Genomic DNA, 14,763 nt, shown 5'->3' on the forward strand with positions numbered 1-14,763 from the left:
ATATAAAGACTTCCTTAGTCCAATGGCAGAAATTCACAAATTTTATAAGTTTGTAGTAGAGGAGCAACAACCTTTATGATGGAAGACACAAGCAGAGGGAGGCAGCACTGCCATGACACCGAAGTAACAAATGAAGCTTGGAATGTTAAATAAAAGTTAGTTAATGTTCATCTGGAAACGACCATGCATTGAAAAACACGAGTCACTCCTCTGTGGTAGACACAAAGACCTTAAATCGTTGTATTAAGATCCTTCCCAGCAGATTAACTTTCTGCGGTGTTCCACTAGAGGGCCAGTAAACGACGTTCTAGGCGCAGCTGCCCTCGGACTGTCACAAGCGGAACTCTTCAGACTAAAGCAAGTTCAGGACGACGTTCCCTCGGATTCAGTTGCTATTTGCGTTTCGTCTAATGGGCCGGAAAGTGGAAACATCTGACCCGCGTGCACTTGGCAAAGAGTCTTTGGGCCACTTAGACTCGAAACCACTAAGTGGAGGACACACGCACACTCACTGTGTACGAGACTTAGTGCACAGCGATTTAAAATTAGATAGACGATACACGAAGCTTACTCTGGCGGGATGCTATACCACCTGTTGAAACGTTTGCAACGTCAAAGACACAATAGAAGATACCCCCATCGTTAATAATTTCCGGAGCCGACACACAACTCAATAACATCTTTGAAAACAACAGTAGGTTTATTAACAATTATGCCTGAGCTCCAATAGTGTATTTCTTCATGAATGAACGTAGGAATCCGCTCATAAAGAAACTGACCTACACGAGAACCTCCCCAACTTTTGGTTTAAATAACAATTGTAAACCATCATATGATTTTTTAATTAGAAGAGAATGTTTAAAAACATCTCCAGAAGGGAGAAAAATGGATTGTTGTGTGTCTTAGAAAAATTGTACACATAGGTTCGGATTACAGTTTCTTTCGTTTTCCCGCAAGTAAAATTGACTAAATTTCACAAGATAAGTTGGCAGGTCCGAGTTGACAACCAAGTTATGTGGTACATATTTGCTGCATTATGTCCATCTTGCTGAATGTGTTGCTCATAACAGTTACCATCACCTCAATATTCCTTGTACAGAAATAAATTAAGAACGTCTAGTAAACATGGTCTGCTAAATGGATGCATGAAGAGGTGTAAGCAGTTCTTCACCTACGCTACTACTGAAGATAGCTCGTAAGGTACCCATTTAAGAGATCGTGTTTATTGGGCATTTTTTTCTTTTTCTGGTCCACACTACCTCCACCCAAAATATGAGGAGCAAAGAGAAGTGGTTCATAGCATCAAAGATGAACAAGTACTCAGATCTCTTAAGGTATGGTGTGAGATTATTTACTAGAAACTTTTGTCGTTGTTTGGTGCAAGGAACCTATCCATAAACATTCTCAGTTTTTTTTTTCGGGAACGCTGTATATTGTGCTCTTATATAACAACTGTCAAACTACAGTATACCATACATATAGTTAGCATGTATCACAGATGTATCTATATATGATCTCAGAGATAATATAAACTCTATGCCCTGACCATCTACTTCATGTTTTTATTCTGTGACATTAGTGACCAATGACACCAAGAAATGTGGCTGTTAAGCGATTCACAGCTGTAACATGAATGCACGATTACCTTTGTTCTGCAATGATGTTATACTTAATGATCACATAGGCACGCTTATAATTGGATTTTAAATATCTAAGGTGTTCTATGTTTTCCAGATACACATCAGTTTTGGCATCAATGAGATTTTATAACCGACATGCACGCCATCTGACATGGACATGCATAGCATGAAAGTAGCCTTATGTTTCGATTGTTATGTACACAAAATGTAATTATGTTGTACGTTTAGCTTTGTGCACATTTGTTTGTTTGTCCTTTGTATAAGATGGCACTCACGATAGGCTCTATGCCTTCAAACTGGTCTGGTATTTAAATATTTTACATGCAGCCGGTAGTGTGCAGCAAGATACTTTTTATCATCTTATTAAGTCAATACTGCAACCATTGCCAACTCCGCACCCAGACGATGCACGTCTGCTTATAGAGTGTGGGACAAAAGCCTTCTTATAACACTTTGCATCCCATTTTGACACAACATTTCTTGATTGCCATCTATTGCTGCTTTCAATCTGTATGGAAAACAATTATCAGCTCACTATTCTACGTTGTCCACTATGCATAGTGTCGAGAAAATAAGATACATATGCTTTCCTTTCTTCCCTAGTTCTAATGATGGCCAATGGGGACCGATACCAGTTGCCGATAAAAAATATTTTCTGTGATTCTGTCAAAGAAGATATTAAGTGTAGAGTTAAAAAAAATTTCACTCACTGTCTCCTCTACTTGCATTTTTATATCTTGTAGACATCTGGAACCTCTGATGTCCTCTGGTGAGTCACACGAGTATTAGTCTACGGCGGGGCGGACATCAGATCGTCATTGATTGTCTGTGCTTTCAGACACCGTAATTGAACTCCAACACTCTATATCTAGGTGACGCAAGATATTTTTCGGTACGATGTACTTAATTAGTGTTTGTGTTGCCTCCGTCAGTCTGAAAAGATTTGAAAAGAGCTAGCCTTACCCTGTTCACCTGTGAGTTCCGTTTGTATAGTATTCGTAACTCTTCACGAATGTGATATGTGGTGCATAGAAATCCCTAGAATTAGTCACTCTGTCTACTTAATTAAAACATGGAAATCAATTTGTACAGCGTCATTAGTTCTCACGTTTTCTCATCAGCAATGTAGAGTGATCAAGGTTTACACTCTTCGTTATTGTTCATATATTAATGCAGCACTTCTGTAAAGAGATAAGAAAAAATATTTCAGACCATGCATGAGCTCTGAATAGCTGAAGTTCAAATTTTCGATGATGATGTTCGCCGAAGAAGGATTGCGTCAAAGCACAGCTAATAAGTAAAGCTAAAATTATTCATTTGTGGTATGTTTCTGCCAAGCGGAATTTTTTCTCTGCAAGCAGATTAACTGTGTCAGTTAATATAAAAGTCAAGGTTGCAACATAAAACATGCCATTATTCTACCTGTTCAGGGCACTCCGGTCGTTGTTGTTGTTGTTGTCTTCAGTCCTGAGACTGGTTTGATGCAGCTCTCCATGCTACTCTATCCTGTGCAAGCTTCTTCATCTCCCAGTACCTACTGCAACCTACATCCTTCTGAATCTGCTTAGTGTACTCATCTCTCGGTCTCCCTCTACGATTTTTACCCTCCACGCTGCCCTCCAATGCTAAATTTGTGATCCCTTGATGCCTCAAAACATGTCCTACCAACCAATCCCTTCTTCTAGTCAAATTGTGCCACAAACTTCTCTTCTCCCCAATCCTATTCAATACCTCCTCATTAGTTACGTGATCTATCCACCTTATCTTCAGTATTCTTCTGTAGCACCACATTTCGAAAGCTTCTATTCTCTTCTTGTCCAAACTAGTTATCGTCCATGTTTCACTTCCATACATGGCTACACTCCAAACAAATACTTTCAGAAACGACTTCCTGATACATAAATCTATATTCGATGTTAACAAATTTCTCTTCTTCAGAAACGCTTTCCTTCCCATTGCCAGTCTACATTTTATATCCTCTCTACTTCGACCATCATCAGTTATTTTTCTTCCTAAATAGCAAAACTCCTTTACTACTTTAAGTGTCTCATTTCCTAATCTAATTCCCTGAGCATCACCCGATTTAATTTGACTACATTCCATTATCCTCGTTTTGCTTTTGTTTGTGTTCATCTGATATCCTCCTTTCAAGACACTGTCCATTCCGTTCAACTGCTCTTCCAAGTCCTTTGCCGTCTCTGACAGAATTACAATGTCATCGGCGAACCTCAAAGTTTTTACTTCTTCTCCATGAATTTTAATACCTACTCCAAATTTTTCTTTTGTTTCCTTTACTGCTTGCTGAATATACAGATTGAATAACATCGGGGAGAGGCTACAACCCTGTCTCACTCCTTTCCCAACCACTGATTCCCTTTCATGCCCCTCGACTCTTATGACCGCCATCTGGTTTCTGTACAAATTGTAAATAGCCTTTCGCTCCCTGTATTTTACCCCTGCCACCTTTAGAATTTGAAAACGAGTATTCCAGTCAACACTATCAAAAGCTTTCTCTAAGTCTACAAGTGCTAGAAACGTAGGTTTGCCTTTTCTTAGTTTTCCTTCTAAGATAAGTCGTAAGGTCAGTATTGCCTCACGTGTTCCAACATTTCTAAGGAATCCAAACTGATCCTCCCCGAGGTCCGCATCTACCAGTTTTTCCATTCGTCTGTAAGAATTCGCGTTAGTATTTTGCAGCTGTGACTTATTAAACTGATAGTTCGGTAATTTTCACATCTGTCAGCACCTGCTTTCTTTGGGATTGGAATTATTATATTCTTCTAGAAAGTCAGAGGGTATTTCGCCTGTCTCATACATCTTGCTCACCAGCGTAGAGTTTTGTCATGACTGGCTCTCCCAAGGCCGTCAGTAGTTCTAATGGAATGTTGTCTACTCCGGGGGCCTTGTTTCGACTCAGGTCTTTCAGTGCTCTGTCAAAATCTTCACGCAGTATCGTATCTCCCATTTTGTCTTCATCTACATCCTCTTCCATTTCCATAATATTGTCCTCAAGTACATCGCCCTTGTATAAACCTTCTATATACTCGTTCCACCTTTCTGCCTTCCCTTCTTTGCTTAGAACTGGGTTGCCATCTGAGCTCTTGATATTCATACACGTGGTTCTCTTCTCTCCAAAGGTCTCTTTAATTTTCCTGTAGGCAATATCTATCTTACCCCTAGTGAGATAAGCCTCTACATCCTTACATTTATCCTCTAGCCATCCCTGCTTAGCCATTTTGCACTTCCTGTCGATCTCATTTTTGAGACGTTTGTATTCCTTTTTGCCTGCTTCATTTACTGCATTTTTATATTTTCTCCTTTCATCAATTAAATTCAATATTTCTTCTGTTACCCAAGGATTTCTAGCAGCCCTCGCCTTTTTACCTATTTTATCCTCTGCTGCCTTCACTACGTCATTCCTCAGAGCTACCCATTCTTCTTCTACTGTATTTCTTTCCCCTATTCCTGCAATTGTTCCCTTATGCTCTCCCTGAAACTCTGTACAACCTCTGGTTCTTTCAGTTTATCCAGGTCCCATCTCCTTAATTTCCCACGTTTTTGCAGTTTCTTCAGTTTCAATCTACAGGTCATAACCAATAGATTGTGGTCAGAGTCCACATCTGCCCCTGGAAATGTCTTACACCTTAAAACCTGGTTCCTAAATCTCTGTCTTACCATTATATAATCTATCTGATACCTTTTAGCATCTCCAGGGTTCTTCCATGTATATAACCTTCTTTCATGGTCGTATAGTTCAAAAAAATCCAATACTGCAGTGCTATTCTACGCTAAAACAGGCTGGTTACACGTTCGCCAAATTAAATTATGGACGAAGGGAATATCACGTACCTAAGGCTAGACGCTTTTTCAAAGCACCTAGTTGATTTCATAAAATGCTCAACTTAAAAACTTCTTGTCAGATTCCTCAATCCCGTGTTCGCATCAAACTGCATCCATGCAATCCTTCTGACGTACGTCTGAAACAGAGCATCTAACGGCAATTTCAGTTGGCGTGTTAAGTTGACTGATCACAAACTCTTCTTTCTTCCTGATTTGAACTAACTCTATTTGATAATACAGTATATAAATGTCCTCTATTTCTTTAGTTGTTCATAAAATGTTTTATCACATGTTAAAATGTGTGTGAAATCTTATGGGACTTAACTGCTAAGGTCATCAGTCCCTAAGCTTACACTCTACTTAACCTAAATTATCCTAAGGACAAACACACACGCCCATGCCCGAGGGAGGACTCGAACCTCCGCCAGGACCAGCCGCACAGTCCTTGACTGCAGCGCCTTAGACCACACGGCTAATCCCGCGCGGCATTGTTTTCTCATTTGCGTGTGTAGAAAAACCCATAATAATTTTGTTTCTGTAAATAAGGTTACAGCCAAAACACTGCCTTTTCAAAAAAAATGGTAATTCCGGGCTCCAACGTGCCTAATGGGATCTGTTTAAATGAAAACTCGGAGATCTACAATTTTTTAAATCCACTCTTTATATTTGTTCGCACATTCCCGATTCAAGTACTTGTATCTGCTATTGTTTGACAAATTACCGAGCGATCCTTAAAAATAAAACATAATAAATTTCAATAAATTTTTAATAAAATTTGTAATAACTTTATACAATTGTACATTAAAGTAACTTTCTACTAGAACTTTATAGTCTCTGGAGTTATGGGTTTATGTCAATTTTCAACTTCATATCTCAAAATATATGTTACGATTTTCGGAAAAGTATTGAATCCATTCATCTCTAATCTGATACATTTATTCCTGTAAACACTACGAACATGAAAATTAAATAAGATATTGTCATACAATTATAAAGAGATATCGTGCTGTAAATTGGCTCTCGCTACGCTTGCTTCCTTATTAGGGGGATTTTTGTACTCATTCCACGCCAAGAACTGATCCCTTCTTTCGGCAGCACATTTTTTTTTCTTCCAAAATTTGTTCTTATAATGGTCACTTTTGTAAAATATTCCTTTGTGTCTGTTCACGGGACCGACAATGGTTAAGCGCTTGATGTTACATATCACATTGTGGATCAAGAGACTGATAACAAGTTGTGAATTTAGGGGACTACGACGCTAATGTCTAATATGAAAAATTAATCTCATTACTTTACGGAAACTTCAATTATTTCCAAATGTCTGACTGTAGCCCGAATATTAACGTCAGTGAATTTATTGATAGAAGGAGTTTACGTAGCGCTCAGTTGAATTGTTATACATTCCACAGGAACGTGTGGACACATATTCACGACTCAATTAGACAAACAGTATTAATCGGCAAATGCGTCGATTGACAGGATAACGTTATAGTGAGAGTAATAAAGGACACAAATTTTATTTCACAAACCCATAACCTTTATTTCAGAAATGTCCTGGAAGATTGTTGAGTAATTCCATCTGGACGAGGAACGTCAGCATTTATCCTTGGAATAGTGATGTCTGTACTACCTGGGAGCCATGATAAGTAACAGCGGCATTTTGATCATCATCTACTGCAAAGCGCAGATGACTACAGTTGCCTAGCAGTTGACTTTTGTTATAAAACAAGCTTTAATTTAAACTGTCTACGACTGCATTTTAGTCACTATCCTTGTGTCTTGGAATAAGAAGAAATGTCAAAGGAACCATGACGTACAAATTTGCTTGAAGCACAAGATTCAATAAACTAGATAACGACAACAGCATCGGTGAATGGTGTGATATATATTAGGATCTTTAAGCATAGAAAATTTGGTAAATGATCAGTGTCTCTTCTGTCAGTTATTCCTCTAAGGACTGTAAGAGCCAACAACAACTACTACTGCTACAACTACAACTACAACTACATTTCTGTAAGTTGGTATACCAACATCACAAGCTGGGTATCAGGAGAAAGAGAAAACCTGAGAAAAATGGAGGGATGAAAAATTAGTGGAGGAGCTTGCAATGCTATTACAGAGAGAGAATGAAAAGTAGTGTTACTGAAAAGGAAGAGTTCACCTAAAGGTATTACAGAGCCGTCTACGGTTCTGTTAGAAGTTTCTGCTAGTTGTTGGACACCCTTTTCCAAAATAAAGCACCATGAGACATCTACAGGACTAAGTGGTCATTATAAAAGATTGATAAATCAAAATTCTGTACTCCAAAGCGTATCAAGGTACAGACATTGACTCATGGTGATGAAACGCATGGTAAAATTGGAGAATAAAAAGAAAAAAGGAGTATATGGTAAAAATTGAAACATTGAGACAAAATGAGACGAAACGAAAATATCCGGCACAGGGATCAATGACCGACGAAGATGCTTCGAGAGTACTTCAGTAGTGGAAGAGGAATGGTATATTATAAAGCAGGAAAGATTCGAGGCGGTGTAGGGCATTGAAGTATTGTGAAAGCAGAGATAAAGACATGGATACCTGTGTAAGTAATCAAGATTAAAAGAAAAGAAAATTTAATGCTCTTAAGAATGAGTTTGGAAGGTATCAGTACAGTTTATTCAGAATAAATCAAACTAACCTACAGCCACCGAAAAATTTAAATTAAATTACGTCAGGGTCCAGCAGAGATTCCACAATCAGATAGTGGGTATCCAGGAGCAGATTCCGACCACAGTTTGGTAATTATGAAGAGTACACTGACTTTTAAGAGAATCGTCGGAAGGAACCAATGTAGAATAACTGGGATAGTGAAATACTGAAGAATGGTGCGGTGTGTTTAAAATTCTCGAAGTCTGTAGATCCTGCGATATCGAATGTTACATAGACAGTTGAGAGAAATGACCATTTAGGACCAAACGGCAGTATAACTGCGAAGAAACCACGATAGCAGGAGAAGTACTTCAGTTGATCGATGAAAGAAGGAAGTACAAAAATGAGAAGGAAGTGCAAAAATGTTCAGCGAAATTAAGGAATGCAGGGCAAGTTACTGAGGAACGAAACACATAGGAAGTGCAAGGAAGCTAAGAAGAAATCGGCGCATGAAACATGTGAAGAAAACGAAAAAGAAAGGATTGTCGGAAGGACTGACTCAACATATAGGAAGGTCACAATAACCTGCGGCGAAATTAAAAGCAAAGGTGGTAACCAGAATTCCGCTATTAAAGGTAGAGAAGAGAGCGGATAGTTGCAAAGAATACATTGAAGTTTTGTGTGTGAATTCCTAAGGGACCAAACTGCTGAGGTCATCGGTCCCTAGACTTACACACTACTTAAGCTAACTTATGCTAAGAACAACACACACATCCATGCCCGAGGGAGGACTCGGAACTCCGGCGGGAGGGGTCGCGCAATCCGTTACAAGGCGCCTCCTCGCGGCCGTTGAAGGTTTCTATCAAGGCGAAGACTTGTCTGATGACGTGATAAAGAAGAAACTGGAGTCGATTTAGAGGAGATAGGGGATCCAGTATTAGAATCAGAATTTAAAAGAGCTTTGGAGTACGATCGAATATGTCAGAAGGGATAGATAACATTCCATCGGAAATTCTGAAATCATTGGGGGAAGTGTCAACAAAACGACTATTCATGTTGGAGTGTAGAATGTATGAGTCTGGCGACATACCATACGACTTTCGGAAAAATATCATACACACAATTACGAAGACTGCAAGAGCTTACAATAGCGATAATTACCGCACAGTCAGCATCCAAGTTGCTGACAAGAGTAATATACAGAAGAATGGAAAGTACAATTCAGGATGTGTTAGATGACGATAAGTTTGACTTTAGGAAAGGTAAAGGCACCAGAGAGGCAATTCGGGCTGTGGTTGATAACTGAAACAAGCCTCAAGAAAATTAAAGACACATTCATAGGATTTGTCGACCTAGGAAAAGCGTTCGACAGTGTAAAGGGTTACTAAATATTGGGAATTCTGAGAAAAATAGGGAAAAGCCATAGGAAGAGACGGGTAATATACAATGTGTAAAAGAACCAAGAGGATATAATGAGGTTGGGCGACGAAGAACGAAGCGCTCGGATTCAAAAAGGTGTAAGACAGGGATGTAATCTTTCGCCCCTACTATTCACTCTGTAAGTCGAAGAAGCAATCACGGAAATGAAAGAAATGTTCGGGAATGAGATTCAAATTCAAGGTGAAAGGATATCAGTGATACGATTTGGTGATGATATTGCTATTCTGAGTAAAAGTGAAGAACAATTACCTGACCTGTTGAATGGAAAGCATGGTCTAATGAGTTCAGATTATGGACTGATAATAAATCGAAGAGCGACGAAAGTAATTAGAAGTAGCAGAAATGAGAAACGCGAGTAAATTAATATCAGGATTGATGGCGATGAAGCAGATGAAGTTAGGAATTATACTATCTTAGATGACAAAATAACCAATGACGGACGGAGCTGGGAGAACATCAAAAGCAGACTAACACTGGTACGTGCCGATTGGAATGGTGAAGGATGGAAAAGCCTCTCGTGTCCGAAATCTGTTCCGAACGCAAATAGAGCTTCATGACAAATTTAAACCTTGCGAAATACTCATAGACAAACAAAAACTAAACGAAAAGAGAGGTTCTACTGATTCGAATGTAAAATTCTATCTAGTGATCCGATACAAAGTCCAAAATATTTTTGTTGAATCAGTAAACGGGTAGAAACCGTCTGTCCATACACTCTGTGACCACAATGCCAAAGAAACAGATGACAGTGGGATTGCCAAAATACTTAACTACATTTTAAGAAATTATTTCAGCGACGTAGGTCGGCCTTCGCTTCCTTGCACTTCTTCTAACGCCAGTGTACAGTAGTCGCTGGAGGAACGAAGCGCTCCTTGTGACTGGAGATAAGGACAGGTGATTATCGTTTTGAAGAAAGGTCTAAAAACGCAGAAAACTGTAGGGCTGTGGTAGAATTTTGGAACAAATTTTATGCTCACTTATTATGACACTTCTGGAGACATAAAATGTCTTCTGAGGGAATCAACATGGGTTCCGTAAATAATGATAAGAGTGAAACTCACATTGCTCAGATCGTCCTTGAGGACTAGAAAGCATTTAATACCCGAGCCGATGTTGATATCGTCTTCCTCGACTTCCGGAAGGCATTTAATACAATTCAGCATTACCGCCTAACGAACAAAGTATGAACGCAAGTTACAACAAATAAACTGACTGGATTGAAGAGTTCCTAACAAACAAAACACAGCATGTCTTTCTTAAGGGAGTGAAAACTGCAAGAGCAACTTCGGGCGTACCTCAAGCGAGTGTTATTGGACCATTACTATACAAATGAACTCGTGGATAACACAGGTAATTCGATGAGGCTGTTGTGGATGAAGATGCTGTATACAGCCACACAAAACTGTGGCAAAGTGCAGGAGCATCTGCAGACGAACGATGCTCACTACAGGGTTTGATAGTATACCCATAAAATAAATGTAAAGTACTGCGCAGAAACAAACAAAAATACCAATTATTTCGTGATTACACAGTTTCAGAACCGTCACTGGAAGCAGTCACATCCGTTAAATACCTATGAGTAACTGTACAGAGCGACTGGAATAGGAACGAACACATAAAAGTAGTAATAGAGTTAAGAAAGGAGCCAGCCTAAGATTCACTGGTGGTAAGTTCCTATAGGAGCAAACTGCTCAGGTCATAGGTTCCTAGGCTTACACAATGCTTAATCTAATTTGAACTAACTTACGCCAAGGACAACACACTTACCCATACCCCGGGGAGGACTCGATCTTCCGACGGGGGGAAGCCGCGCGAACAGTGGCTTGGCCCCCAAGACCGCGCCGCTACCCCGCGCGGCTTAGACTCACTATATCATCCTCAGGACGTAGAGTGCACTCACATAAGAGGTATCTTACATAACCCTCGCTTTACTAATACTGTAATGTTTATTGTCGGTTTGGAATCCTTAGCAGGTAGCAGTGATAGCGGAAGTAGGGGAGATCCAAAAAACCAGCGTGTTTCGTTATAGGTTCTCAGAGACCCCCAGCCAACTCAAGTGTCACGCGGAACAAGAGAGACGTTCTCCATCACCGTGCGGTTTACGGCGAAAATTCCAGGAACTTAAGTTCTTACAGCTGTCATCTAATGTTTTGCTCTCTCCTATTTACATCTCGCGATAATACCATGAAGATAAAATCAGAGAGATTCTATCTCACACCAAAGCGTGCCACGTTAGCATGGTGGAAGAGTGTTCAAAATGGCTCTGAGTACTATGGGACTTAACTCCTGTGGTCATCAGTCAGCTAGAACTTAGAACTACTTAAACCTAACTAACCTAAGGACATCACACACATTCATGCCCGAGGCAGGATTCGATCCTGCGACCGTAGCGGTCGCGCGGTTCCAGACTGTAGCGCCTAGAACCGCACGGGCTCCTTTGGCCGGCGGTGGAAGAGCGTGTGTGCTGTTTATGCAACTGCTCAAAATTGTTTTAGTACTGCAGGTAGAACAAAAGCTTTGCCATCAGTGCAGCAAGAGGACAGCAATACCAACACAAAGAGACCCTTACTATGCGTTGAGAATTAAGGCGAGTGGCGTAAAAGGTTCGTACAGAAGCTCACAGCCTGCTGCCCGCCACGGACTCCTCCCCTGTGACAACCTCTACATCTCAGATCAGCAGTTGCAACCAACATCTTCAATTATTTGCTGGATGTATTCCGGTGTCTGTCTTCTCCTACAGCGTTTATCCCATACATCTCCCTCTACTACCACGAAAGTTATTCCATGATGTCTCAACAAATGTCCTATCATCTTGTTCCTTGTCAGTGTCTTCCACATATTCCTTTCCTCACCGATTCTGCGAAGAACCTCCTCATTCCTTACTTTATCAGTCCATCTAATTTTCAACATTCTTCTATAGCACCACATTTCAAATGCTTCGATTCTCTTAGCCTCCACTTTTCACACACCCCTTCTCTCACTGCGATACAATGCTTGGCTCCAGACGTACATAATCGTAAAACTCTTCCTCGATTTAAGACATATGTTTGATATTACCACACTCTTCTTTGCCAATATTAGTCTTTATTTTATGTCCTCCTTGCTCCTTCCGTTATGGGCCTTGTTTAGTTTCAGGCTCTACTCATTTCTCGCTCTTCTCATTACTTTTCTGTTTCTTCGATTTACTGTCAGTCAATATTCTGGTGCTCTTTCCTCTTGTTTCTTGTCCAAATTTTATATTGGCAGATTACCTGTTTTTCCCTATAGCTAACTCCTCATTTTCTTAGAATTTCCTACGTCTTGCAATATACAACATAGTTGATCACTTTTTCTAGGTCAAAAAATCCAGTGAACGTGTCTTGACTGTTCTATAGTATTGCTTCCATTATCAACCGTAACGTCAGAATTGCCTCTCTGATGGCTTTACTTTCCCCAAAGCCAAATTGATCTTCATCTAACACATTCTCCATTTTCTTTTCCTCTCTGCTGTATATTATGCTTGTTATGCATGGGATCCTCTATTTCTTCTTAATCGACTCCTTCTTCTTCTATCACGTCACACTCAATGTACTTTTTCCACTTATGCGTTCTCTACTCTTCATATAGAGGTGGTCTGCCTCTGATAACTGAGTCGTCAGCGCGACGGAATGTCGATCCTAAGGGCCCGGGTTCCATTCCCGGCTGGGTCGGATATTTTCTCCTCTCAGGGACTGGGTGTCGTGTTGTCCTAATCGTCAAGTCGCCGAAGTGGCGTCAAATAGAAAGACTTGCACCCGGCGAACGGTCTACCCGACGAGAGGCCCTAGTCACACGACATTCATTCATTTAATAGTGGAATTCCCATTGTGCTCTAAATGTAATCGCTGCTGTTTTTAATACTACCGAATGATATTTTGAGCTTTCTGTATTCTGAATCAGTGCTTCAGACAATCATTTCTTTGTCGATTTATTCACATTTTTTCATGCAGCCATTTCGCCATAGCTTCTTTGTACTTACTGTTTATTTTGGTCCTAAGTGATCTGTACTTCTACATTCCTGAGTTTCCCTTATCATTTTTGTAATTCGTTCGTCGATAAACTGAAGTATTTCTTCTGTTACCCATGGTTTCCTCGCAGTTACTTTCCTTGTACCTATTTTTGTGTTTCGAACTTCTGTGATTTCCCTTTTTACAAATATCCATTCGGCTTTAACTACTCTGCGTACCCATATCACAGTATATAGAGCATCAGAGACCTTCAAGTGTGTCTCTTCATTCTTTAGTACTTCTGTATTCAACTTTTTTGAACATTGGTTATTCCTGACTAGTTTCTTAAACCTCAGCCTACTCTTCATCGCTACAAAATTGTGTTCTGAATCTATATCTGCCACTGGGTACGCTTTCCAATCCAACATCTAATTTCGGAATGTATCCCTGGCTATGATGTAACCTAACAGAAATCTTAGAGTGTATCTAGGCCTCTCCGAAGCATACCTCCTCCTCGTGTGATACTTCAATAGAGAAGTCGCTATTAATAACAGATATTTATTGCGCTAGTTTTTCATCTCCATTAACATACGGCACTGAATTACCCGTTCAGTGTCCTCATATACGTTGTTTACCTCTTCATCCTCTGCTTGCGACGTCGGCATGTACACCTGAACTATTTTGGTCTGCGTTGGTATGCTACCGATTCCGATGAGAGCAACCCTGTCGCTGAACTGTCCGCAGTATCTCACTTTCTGCCCTATCTTCATAACGAATCCTTCTCGCATCACAACGTTTTCTGCTGCTGTTGATGTTATCCTATACTCGTTTGACCAGCCATCGTTCGGGTACAGAGATACAGTATACACGGAATCGCATACCACGTGGAAAAAAATATTTAACTCTTTTGCTAGATTGTTGAGCCAAACGAAAACCATTTAACTGCACTGATGCCCACTACATCTAGACTAAACCTTATCATTTGACTTTGCATATTTCCTAGCTTCCCTACCACGTTCAAACTGCTGACATTCCACTTCCAGACTCGTAGAACGTTATCCTTTCGTTGGTTATCCAATCTTTTTGTAGTGTTCGCCTGCCCTTGGCAGTCTACTCCCGGAGATCCGAATGGGGGACAATGGAACTGTTTTCTAATGGAGAGATCATCATGATACGTTTCCATTTTCAAGTTATGTATCTTCAACACAGAAGTTCCCATTGGCTTCTGCATCTTCATGCCGTTCGTGATT

The sequence above is a fragment of the Schistocerca gregaria genome, chromosome 5 (genome assembly GCF_023897955.1).
Source record: "Schistocerca gregaria isolate iqSchGreg1 chromosome 5, iqSchGreg1.2, whole genome shotgun sequence".
Taxonomy (NCBI): domain Eukaryota; kingdom Metazoa; phylum Arthropoda; class Insecta; order Orthoptera; family Acrididae; genus Schistocerca; species Schistocerca gregaria.